The following is a 12,233-nucleotide window of genomic DNA, read 5'->3' as shown; positions in this document are numbered from 1 at the left end:
TTTTTCTTCTCCAACCTCTTAGGAAAAGGAGGTGGAGGATAGATCTGTTTCTCCCCTGTATTACCCTCAGGAGGAGTGTGTTCCACAGTAGTCTTCCTTGGTTCCACCTCTGCTTCCTTCTGCACTTCTTCTTTAGCCACAACTTCAGATTCTGGAACTTGATACTTTTCAGGCTCTTCGTCTTGCTGAATTTGGGGGCTTGCAGCCTTTACAGACCTTAAGGTGATGGCGTTCACCTGTTCTTCAATTTCCCTCTTGCCTGGATTGGCTTCTGTATCACTAGGAAGCATTCCTGATGGCCGATTCAATAAGGCATTAGCAATTTGCCCTATTTGGTTCTCCAGAGTCTGGATAGAAATAGCCTGGCTTTGGCATATAAGAGCCTGGTTTTTGCACATAAGCCGCAACTCCTCCAATTCAGATTTTTCATTCGAAGATAGACATGCACCATGAGTTTGTTATTTTGGTGTAATTTGTTGCTGAAAACTAGGAGGGTTGAATAGCTTATTTCCAAACTGCTGCAACGGCTGTTGCATCGCATTCTGATTGTTGCTCCAGCTGAAGTTAGGATGATTCCAGTTGTCAGGATGATAAGTGTCTGGAACTGGTTGCTGCGATCTCTGAAAGTTGCTCACAAACTGAGCTGAGTCAATAGATATAGCACATTGTTCCATCACATGCGGACCTGCACATAGCTCACAAACACTAATTATCTGCTTAACACCATAGTTAGCCAGAGAATCGATCTTCATAGACAACGCCTTTAGTTGAGCAGTGATAGCCGTAGCTGTATCCACTTCAAGAACTCCTGTTACCTTGCCTTGTGGACATCTCTGGGTTGGATACTGATATTTATTAGCAGCCATCAGTTCAATTAGATCATAAGCTTCCTTATAGGTCTTTGCCCATAATGCTCCGCCTGCTGCTGCATCGAGAATGGGTCTGGACTGTGCTCCCAACCCATTGTAAAAACAAGTGATGATCATCCAATCAGGCATTCTATGACGAGGACACTTCCTAAGCATCTCCTTGTAGCGCTGCCAAGCTTCATATAAATATTCTTCTGATTGTTGCGCAAATTGAGTAAGAGCATTCCTGATTGCAGCTGTCTTCGCCATAGGGAAGAATTTAGTAAGAAACTTCTGAGCAAGATCTTCCCAAGTAGTAATCGAACCAGCTCGTAGAGAGTGTAACCAGCTCTTAGCCTTTTCCCTCAGAGAGAATGGGAACAGTCTCAGCTTCACAGCATCTTCAGAAACACCATTGAACTTGAAGGTGTCGCATATCTCAATAAAATCCCTAATGTGTATTTTGGGATCTTCCGTTGAAGAACCCCCAAACTGCACTGAATTCTGCACCCATTGAATTATGCCAGGCTTGATCTCAAAGGTATTAGCTGTGATAGCTGGCCGGACAATGCTAGATTGAATGTCATTGATCTTGGGTTGAGAAAAATCCATCAAGGCTTTCGTTCGTACTGCTGGATCTCCCATTGTAATGAGTACCTGAAACACAAACAAATAAACCGTGAAAGTAAAAGAATCCGAGTCAGTGAACTTTAACGACCACTGATGACAAGCACATAAATTAAAAATTAACACAGAGTACCCGGCAGCGGCACCAAAAACTTGTTAGGGTGAAAACACGCGCTAATATTCACGCAAGTATACACGTTCGCAAGTAGTATAAGATATAAATCAAATTCGTTTCCACAGAGACTGGTTTAGGTTAAGTTCAATTTATGCACCTATGCAACAATGTATCATTATCGCTCAATGCTAAGACAAATAACTAATTGGGTTTTGATTAAACTAAGAGATTATGCTAAATAACATTAACTAAGAAAATTGAGGTTGAATTACTATATATGACAAATATGGGATTCTAACTTCATTAAATACTTCATTCAATAGAATTTTCGTTCTTAACCTTAGCATGTGATGGTGATGACACTAATCAGATAACACGAAACTGATAAACGCCAACTTTCGTTGCACGAGTACCATTCTACCAGACATCCACAAAAGAGATAGAAGCTGAATATGCACCAATTATATTGAGACCCTATATGTCTGTAGAATTTGACAATATAATGGTTTAAGCACAACTTATCAATCTTGATTACATAGGGCAAGTAAAACGGTTAGAGTTACCTACGAATCATGCATAACAAATACATGAACCTATGCTAGCATGACAAGTTCTAAACCTCTATATTCACTGTCGCTTCAATAGAGATTAACGCTATCTTATATGTTAGCTATGCACATAAGACGAATAAGCACAACCAATACTAGGATATGAATAAATCACCACACACTAAGATATCGAAATAATTTAACTATTGAAATCCATAAGTAAATCCGCTAGAACCCCATGACAACGATTAGCCCATAATTGAACTCATCGTCACCATGGGTTCCAATGAAAGCATGGTATAAAACTAGGTCTTAATAAACTGAATAATAATTAAAGTACGAATAAACGAGATCTAGGTTCAACAAGAACAAAAACGAGCATCCAAAGTTACAACTAATTCAAGGATCACAAGTTGAAAACAAGATCTTCTTTTTCGGAGTTGTTCAGTGCTTCTAGGTCTTCTCCTTGGTATCCCAATCTTCCCGGATGATGAAAACCCTTTATTTAAGTATATATACGCCCCTAGTGGACCTGGACCCTTAAAATCGTCAAATTCCACTCAAAAAAGGCTTTTTCAGCGAAATCCGCGACCAGGAGCTGTGCGCTGAGCGGGCACTCAGCTCCTGGGTGGCCGCTCAGCTCTGCTAAGCGGGCGCTCAGCTACTGACTAGGAAAATTTCTGATGAATCTTGTTTTGGCCATAACTTGAGTTCTACTCATCAGAATTAGGCGATTCAACTGCCCACGCAAAGCTAACGAGATTCTCTACAACTGGACAATGGCCTTGGCTTCCAATTATGATCACTTTTTATTATATTTCCTTTAAAAGCTCTTTTCTTCATATAACTGATACCTGAAATGCAATAACACAAAAATACATCAAAATACCAACAACTTGAGTCCAAAACACCAATTTAAGCTTGTAATAAAGCATTCCAAGTGGATATAAAATCCACTTATCAACTATTACCTTCTTATTTCGATAATCTATATGGGCATTGTGCTTAGATAACCAATCCATGCCTAAGATAACGACAAATTCTCCTAACTTAATGGGTATCAAATATACACAAATCTTACTACCAGAAATCTCAACCTCACAATTCCCACAAACTTGATTAATAGATATACGTTCTTGATTTGCTAATTCCATGGTCATTATTTCATTTAAATACTTAACTGGACAATTTAGCTTATTAACAAAATCTTGTGAAATAAATGATCGAGTTGCTCCTGAATCTATTAACACTTTGGCACATAAAGAATTCACATTAAGCGTACCTGCCACGACGTCAGTATCCTGGATAACGTCTTTCACAAATATATCAAAAACTCTAGCCCTTGGAGTCTCATTCACTGCTGGCGTAGATCCCATAATCCTCATTGCATTACTGACTGAGGATGGTGTCTTGCAATCCCTGGCTATATGTCCTGGCTTCCCACATTTAAAGCACGTAAATCCAATGGCTGGAACCTTCACTGCTGGATTCCGGATAGGCTGATCCTTATTTTCTGGCTCTCTCGCTCTATGATTTCGGCAGTCCCTAGTGCCCTTTCTGATTGCACTTGAAACAAACCACATTCAACTTATTACAAACTCCTCCATGTTTCTTCCCACATACCTGGAAATCTGGAAAAGTTAATCTCAACTGATTCGGCTGATTCACATTAACTGGATGGTTGCCCTGGCCTCCGTCGCCTGCATTTTGTCTCTTGAAATTAAAATTTCTCCCTGGCTGAAACTTGTCTTTCTTAAAATTTGGAAACTTCCCTGGTTGTGACTGACCTTCATTCCCTTCAAATTTCCTTTTCTTACTTTCCTTCTCCTTCCGTGACATCTCACTCTCTGTCCCTGCAATCATGGCTTTCTGTACCACTTCTGCATAAGTATCCAACTCAAAAATGGCTACCTTTCCTCTGATCCATGGCTTCAGACCTTGCTGGAATCTTTTAGCCTTCTTCCTGTCAGTATCCACAGATGACGGCACATACCTTGACAACTCTTCAAACTTACTCTCATAATCTGCCACTGACATATTTCCTTGCTTTAACTCTAAAAACTTCAGCTCCATCTGATCCTGGACATTCTGGGGAAAATACTTTTCTAAAAACAATTCCTTAAACCTCTCCCAAGTAATATCATATGTACCTGCTAATGTCTTCACAGTCTCCCACCAATAGGTGGCCTCATTCTTCAAGTAATAACTCGTAAACTCAACCTTCTGTTCTTCCTTTACCTTCACTAAGGCAAATGACTTCTCTATTTCCTTTAACCAAACATTTGCTTCAATCGGTTCTAAGGAACCCTTAAATTCTGGTGGGTTTACTGCCTGGAAAGTTTTGAAAGGTACCTAGGGATTGGTCTATCTTTGTTGTTATTGTGCCAGATGAACTGTTTGTTGGGCCAAAATTTGAAGAATCTGGGATATTGCTGGGTCTATGGGTCCTGGGTTTGCATTCTGGTTTGTATCATCTTGGTTGTTATTGTTGTTGTTGTTGGTTTCTTCATTCTGGGTATTGGTGCGGGTATTTCTTCTGGGAGGCATTTTTATGTAAAGAATCAAACAACTTATTTAGCTTTTAAATCAAATCCTTTGCATAAAAGAAAAGTTTTGTAAAACATAAATATCTCTTTTTGAAAACAGTTGTAACAGTTGAACTAAATAAATTGCATGCTTCTTTATAGAATATAAACAGTTATGGGAATAGGGTACATGATATCACAGGGGTATAACTGGTGCAATAAATAATGTAAAGTAAAATAGGTGCAGTAAAATAAATGACAATGCTGGAAAAGAAAAGGTACTGGTATATATATCAAAAGTTTTGGGTAGTACAAGCGTAAAGACGCTTCTGAAGTAAAAGCAAAAAGGGGTACAACAACCTACTCACTAGTCAGCAGATCTAGTCTATAAATACAACTCAAAAGTCTACTGATACATACTACACACTACTGTACATACTACACAACCATAATATCACTGATCAGCATCTCCATCTCTGGATCTCTGACTCATGGAGAGTCTGGACCTCCAATCTCCTCAAGCTCCTCTAGAACCCACTTAGCCCACTCCACTAGAAAATCAGGGGTGATGTCCTCATGTGTAGCCTCAGCAATCCTCCCAGCAGCTGCTCTACAAAACACCTGAAGCCTCTCTCTAAGTCGCCTCTCACCACTCCCAACCTCTCTGGTACGCATGATATGTAATAACTCCTGAATCTAACCCTGTAAGAATCGATTCCCCATAAGGCAAGCCTCAAACTGATGATATGGGACAAGATATAAAGAGAACTGGAAAGGTACTCCTGTAACTGAATGACCAATAAAGCCTGAATCAGCAGGTGGGGGTCCTATGATAGGTGGCCTCATGCCTGGGGGTGGAATAGCCTGCAGTGGCACGAGCTGCAACACAGGTGGGGGTAGAATAGCCAACACTAGTGGAACAACAGGACGTGGATCTGAAGATGGTAGTCCAACTGAAGGCTCTGAGTGATCAGCTGATACGGGGATGAAAGAGTCGGCCATCGCTGCTATCTGAAATTATATTGTAATATAAGAATCTTGAACTACAACGCGAATCATACTAATACTTTTTATACCGTATCACTCGACCTCTCGACGTTCTATCTTTCTATTCCTTACTTCTAATCCTAACCCTCTACCCATTCTCGTCAACCTAGGCTTGCGTCAGTGACTTATAACCTGTAGCTCTGATACCAAACATGTGGCGCCCTCCAAACCCGGGTCAGAAGTTTGGGGTCCACACACACACACCTTATTTATATCCTGCTTAACAATAATAAAGATAATAAAAATATGCAGTGACCCTACTCATTAACTACCACGGACCGCAACAGGTTAAAGTATGCACACAAGCCAAACACACACTTATATTACAAACCGTTCAAATCCCAACTATCCAAACTCAGAACTGAGTGTTAAACATTATTACAAACTTTTACAAACTTAAATTACTCCAAAAGGTGCCTACTAGCTTAACTCGATCAACCTGAACCCCTAGCTCTCGCGCTGGACTGGGGATCCTCATTACCAACTGGTTCCTTCTTAACTGGAAAAGAACATAAACAATATCACACAAATGAGCTAACTAGCTCGGCAAGTCATAATGACAATTTATATGGTCTGACCACGAATCTGGTCCATAATTTTATAAAACAATCCAATTTTAACATAATAACAGAATAAATAATGTAAAGCAATAAATAGAATCATAAACAACATTGGATGTTCGATAATGAAATGGTTTCAACCTTCACAAAGGAACAATATGGCAATTTCAAAGCTTGGTTGTTAGGTATTGAAAGAATTAGATAACAAAGGAATCAATGTTTCACGGTTACAAGGATTTGGTATTTCAAAGCATAAGGTACAATAAGTTGAATATGTAAGTAATCCGGTTCAGTGCTTGGTATTCAGATTGTATGTATTTGTGGAGTAGTATCGTATATTTATGGTTCGTATCCGGGTGTACAAAAATCAATGGTTTAGAAAGAATAAGGTTTATGGCTCAAGATTAATAACCGGAATCAGGGTTTAGGGTTCAGTGCTTCAAAGCACTTGCAATATAAAACAGGATTATCAATCAACTACAATATATCTCGAGAAAGTTCAGAACACTTGCATGGTACTAGCTTGCTATACTGTACAATCTTCCAATCACAACCGTCTTACTCCTTGACTATCTGTTTTCCTTTCCTACGCCTTGCCTCTTCTGCTCATATATTATAAGCATCTATCAATATTTAACTCATACGATTTTATTCGAAACACACTTCTATCTACCTTCGTTTCACCCAAATCCGATTAACGGATTGAGAGTTATGTTATAACCAAGTAAACACCGAACATATAGACCGACAGTTAACCAACAAATCAAATATAGCACATAACACGTCAAACAATCAATGGTATATCATTTATAAAGAAGTCTCGGGTCATAAACAGGCTTTCGGGTATTTAAGATGATTTTAAAACATTTTTCGGAATTAAAATGGGTCGTTGGATCAATTTCAGAGTAATAAACAAGGTTCAGTTGGCCAAACTTGGCTTCAAACAAATTTTCTGGTAATTATCGAGCCTTGAAAATAATTTAAAATAATATTTTAAAGCTCGAAACTATTTTTTGAAATTTTTAAATCATTTTTAAATAATTAAATCTAATTAAGTAATTAATTAAAATCAATTAATAATTAATTAAATCAATTAATCAATTAATTTTCGAATTAATTGACCAATTAATCAATTAAATATTAACTGAAATTAATTAACTAATTAATTCAGATTTATTTTTGAATTAAAAATAATTTTTGGAAATTAAATAATAATTTTTGGAATTTTCAGAAATTAAAAACGGATTGTTATAATTAAAATAAATAGAAAATATGATTTTAAATAATTTTAAAAGAGGAATCCAGAATATGCAAATTCTGGAAAGTTCAGGGACTGAACTTCACCATCTTCAAAAGTACAGAGGCTAAACTGCAATTTTGTAGTTTAGTCGCCGGAAAATTTTGGGGATGGCCGGAGAACACGATTCCGGCATCCTCACCCCACCATTTACTCCAGATATGATCTACACAACACCAGGAACACAACCATGCAATCAAATCACATCAATAACCCCTGACCTGGCTGGAAAATGGCCAAGAACATCACCGGTTTTCGGTGAACCGACGAAAACTTCAAAACACAACTCCCTTCGATTCACTAATCCTCTGTTAACGAGCTATATGCCAATCGATTGCAAATTTCATAAGGAACACAACCCACTATAATACAACAGCTAATAACCCCTAAATTAAAAAGCCCCAAATTCAATTGAAAACATTCATACGGGTTATAAACCCTAATTTTAAAATTCGAAGATTAAACTCAATTTTGAACATGTTATTGAACTCCAAATCAGTCATATGACATATGAAAATCATCAGGAAAACAAGCTCTACAACATGCAATCATCAAATCATTCAAACAATCATCCGAACAAAAATTCATATTTTTAATAAAAATAATTCAAAAATGAATAAATTTCCAGAAAATAAACCTTTGATTCTGTACTTCTGGAACTTGTATAATATGATAGTACTTTTCGAAACCTCCGTTTTGGTTACTAGAGCTTCCCGAGCAGATTTCAATAACACCTCCAAATAGTAGTTTGATTCTAAGAAAGGTTTATGAATATAGGTATTTTCTCTGGAAAATTATATAATTACTGTCTGCAAATGATTTTGATACGGAATAAAATACGGTAAATGCTATTTATAATTACGGAAAATTAGTATCCCATTGGATCATTCCAGATACAAAATGGTACATTTATTTATAAAAACTGATCCAAACGATATCGATTTTAGGGATAATTATCAAAACCAGTACAATTTGTACTGCGGTCTTGGTCTCAGCGCCTGGTTACACGTATTACGAGGTGATAATTGTGATAGTTTAGTAAAAAGATCCCGTTTATCGAAAATACGAGTTTTATTGATTTATCGAAACGAATAATGTATCGAAAATGTTACGTCGGGACCCGCGCAGGACAAGCCGTACGCCAGATCGAAAAAGTTAAAACATGGAAAATGCTCGGAATATTGCAATTAGGTTAGGAAGGAGTTTTAGGAAGAGTTTCGGGTTATAAGAACGTAACAACGGATGATGTCGATTGGTTCCCGATTGTATAAAATAGTTTTTAAATACTCGGAAAAAGATTTTATGAAATCCATATATTTCCTATAAAATCATAAATCAACATAAAAATAATTAGGAAGATATGACAATTATCTATATTTTAGTTTGGACATATAAAAATTAAAATACTCAATTAATATTATTTTTAAACATCCAAACACATTTAACACTTAACAAATAATTCACATAATAGATACCGAGCACATATAATAATTGTCTATTAGCAAAAATAATTACACGATATATCCCAGATATTACAGTAAAAATGCAAATGAGCAGACTAGAGTCTTTTTCCTGAAACAGTGTCAAGCCTAAGGATTCTATCAGGAAGAAAATCAAGGTGATCATGCTTCAGAAGAATTTTGAAGAAGGTTGGAGTTGAATAAATCTGTTTGGTTAAAAATACTCTAATTCAAGATCTCTACAAGTCACAGATTTGGTGTTATAGAGAAGTCATTCGAGAACTCCAAATGACTTATCGAGAAGTCAAGAAAGCTACTGGAGAACAAAGAAAGATATCGACAAGTCAAGAAGACATGAAGGTTGGAGATATCAACAAGTCATTTCTTCACCAGAGAACACAGAGTTATCGACAAGTCTACATTCATTAGAGAACTCTGAGTTATCAATAAGTCAAAGTTCACTAGAGAACTCAGAGATATCGATAAGTCAAAATTCACTAGAGAACTATAAGTTGTCCATAAGTTAAATTAAAGACATGATGCTGAGAGATCTCGACAAGCCAAAGTTTCATTCGAGAACTCAGAGACCTCTATAAGTCAAATTCACTAGAGCATTAGAGATCTCGATAAGTCATTATACTGATCGAGATGTCAAGATTTCTATATGCCTAATTGGAGATCTCGAGTGAAATTCTCAAAGTACAAAATCACAGACCAGTTCAATATTCAAGATAAACAATCAACAGACAGACCAACCAGCTGGATTGACAAGTCTACAAAAAGCAGCTTCAAGGATGTGCAAGATCAATAGTGAAGATTAACTGACAGAGGAAGATCAAGATAATCACAGGATATTAAAGATATGCTAAGCCAGAAATAGAAGAGTTACTTTTCTATAAATAGAAATGACAAGTGACAGTTTAGAAAAGTTAATAGCAAGTCTTATGGCACACTGTGTAAACCAACAGTTAACTGAACTATAAAGTTAACACTGGTCCTTCAATCAGTAGTAACAATTTAGATAGAAATCTTGTAACTCTCTCAAGAGGAAGCTAAGCTCTTTATCAACAAAGAGCCTAGAAATTTTGTAGCAAAACATTTTTAATTCTAATATAAAATTAAGTGAGTTTTGAAGATTTGTATTCTTTATTTTCTGCAAGCTTAATTTCTGCATATACACATTTTACTACAAGATTTATTTACTTTGTTCCACCAAAACTATTCCAGAAAAGCTCAAAAACATAAAAACACATTCACCCCCCCCCCCTTTGTGTGTTATTCATTTCCTAACACCATCCAATCTGTCAAGCATCTGATCAATAAACGGAAGAGGGAAGTGATCCTTTCTCGTGGCCTTGTTCAGCTTCCTATAGTCCATGCAAACTCTACACCGAGTGACTGTTTGAGCAGGAATGAGCTCATTCTTTTCATTAGCAACAACGGTGATATTCCCTTTCTTTGGTACACACCGAACTGGACTTACCCAAGCACTGTCAGAAATGGGATAGATAATCCCTGCATCCAGCCATTTGAGAATTTCCTTCTTCACAACTTCTTTCATGATCGGATTGAGCCTTCTTCGTTGCTCAACAATAAGCTTGTTACCCTCCTCTAGAAAAATTTTATGCATACAATAAGAAGGGTTGATTCCCTTAATCTGCTATCGTCCATCCAATTGCCGATTTTAATTCTCTCAGAATACTCAAGAGTTTTTCCTCATCACTACCTGAAAGGTCAGATGCAATAATAACAGGAAAAGTAGATGCATCACCTAAAAAAGTATACCTTAAGTGTTCAGGTAATGGTCTAAGCTCAAGTGCAGGAGCTTTCTCAACAGATGGCTTGAGGCGCTTGGGAGATTTATTCAGCTCCTCCATTCCAAGAGATTTAAAAGGCATATACATCTTCCTTTATCAGGGAGAAGCATTCAGATATTGCAATTGCTCCTTACCTTCATCATCTTCGCTATCAGAATTCCCCAACAAGAGGTGTTAGACCTTAGCAATTGATTAAGTTCTGAAGTAACCACCGAATCGACCAACTCCACCTTTAAACATTCCTCATTTTCTGTAGGGAATTTCATGGCGTTGAACACATTAAAAGTTACATCCTGATCCAACACTCGCATGGTGAGCTCACCCTTCTACACATCTATCAAGGTTCGACCAATAGCCAAGAAAGGTATTCCCAAGATTATGGGAATCTTCTTATCCTCCTCAAAATCAAGAATTAAAAAATCAGCCGGAAAGATGAGTTTATCCAACTTTACCAACACATCCTCAACAATTCCTGGTGGATAAGTAATAGAACGATTGGCCAGCTGCAAGGTCATATAAGTAGGCTTTGGATCAGGTAAGTCCAACTTCTTGAAGATTGACAAAGGCATCAAATTTATGCTAGCTCCCAAGTCACACAAGCATTTGCCAAACGACACCTTTCCAATAGTATAAGGAATAGTGAAGCTTCTAGGATCCTTAAGCTTCGGAGGTAACTTTTGCTGCAGCACAACAATGTACTCTTACGTGAGAGAAACTGTCTCTAAGTCATCAAGCTTCACCTTCCGAGAGAGTATACCTTTCATAAACTTTGCATAACTAGGCATCTGTTCAAAAGCTTCAGTGAAAGGTATCTTGATGTGAAGTTTCTTGAACACCTCCAGAAACTTTTCAAACTGCTTATCTAGCTTTTTCTTCTGTAGCCTTTTAGGAAAGGGAGGTGGAGGATAGATCTGTTTCTACTCTGTATTACCCTCAGGAGGAGTGTGTTCAATAGTAGTCTTCCTTGGCTCCTCTTCAGCTTCCTTCTATACTTCTTTCTCAGCTACAGCTTTTTCATCCGACCCTTGAGAGTGTTCGGGATTTACAACCTTCCCAGACCTTAATGTAACTGCCTTTACCTGCTCTTTAGCTTCCCTCTTTCTTGGTACTTAAGTGTCACTAGGAAGTGTACCAGGTTGACGATTTAACAAGGCATTGGCAATTTGTCCGATTCGATTTTCTAAGGTCTTGATAGAAATCGCTTGGCTCTTGCACATGAGCATCAAGTCCTCCAATTCATATTTTTCACTAGATTTTTGCAGCTGGAGTTGTTGCCTTGGTGCATATCATGGTTGCTGAAAACCAGCGGGGTTGTATTGCTTTGTCGGATACTGCTGATAAGGCTGCTGAACCATATTTTGAGTGTTGCTCCAGCTAAAGTTAGGATGA

General features: G+C 37.5%; 1 non-coding gene across 1 annotated transcript; it reads left to right on the top strand.

Annotated features, from left to right (window-relative positions):
• The first annotated feature begins 996 nt into the window (after positions 1–996).
• LOC141681407 (small nucleolar RNA R71) lies at positions 997–1,101 on the top strand. Its single transcript, XR_012558843.1, has one exon. It is a non-coding gene; the product is annotated as a small nucleolar RNA R71 (small nucleolar RNA).
• The last annotated feature ends 11,132 nt before the right edge of the window (positions 1,102–12,233 follow it).

This window comes from Apium graveolens, chromosome 8 (genome assembly GCF_009905375.1).
Source record: "Apium graveolens cultivar Ventura chromosome 8, ASM990537v1, whole genome shotgun sequence".
Taxonomy (NCBI): domain Eukaryota; kingdom Viridiplantae; phylum Streptophyta; class Magnoliopsida; order Apiales; family Apiaceae; genus Apium; species Apium graveolens.
Note: the sequence above shows the minus strand (reverse complement) of the source record. Positions and strands in the feature narration are given on the sequence as shown.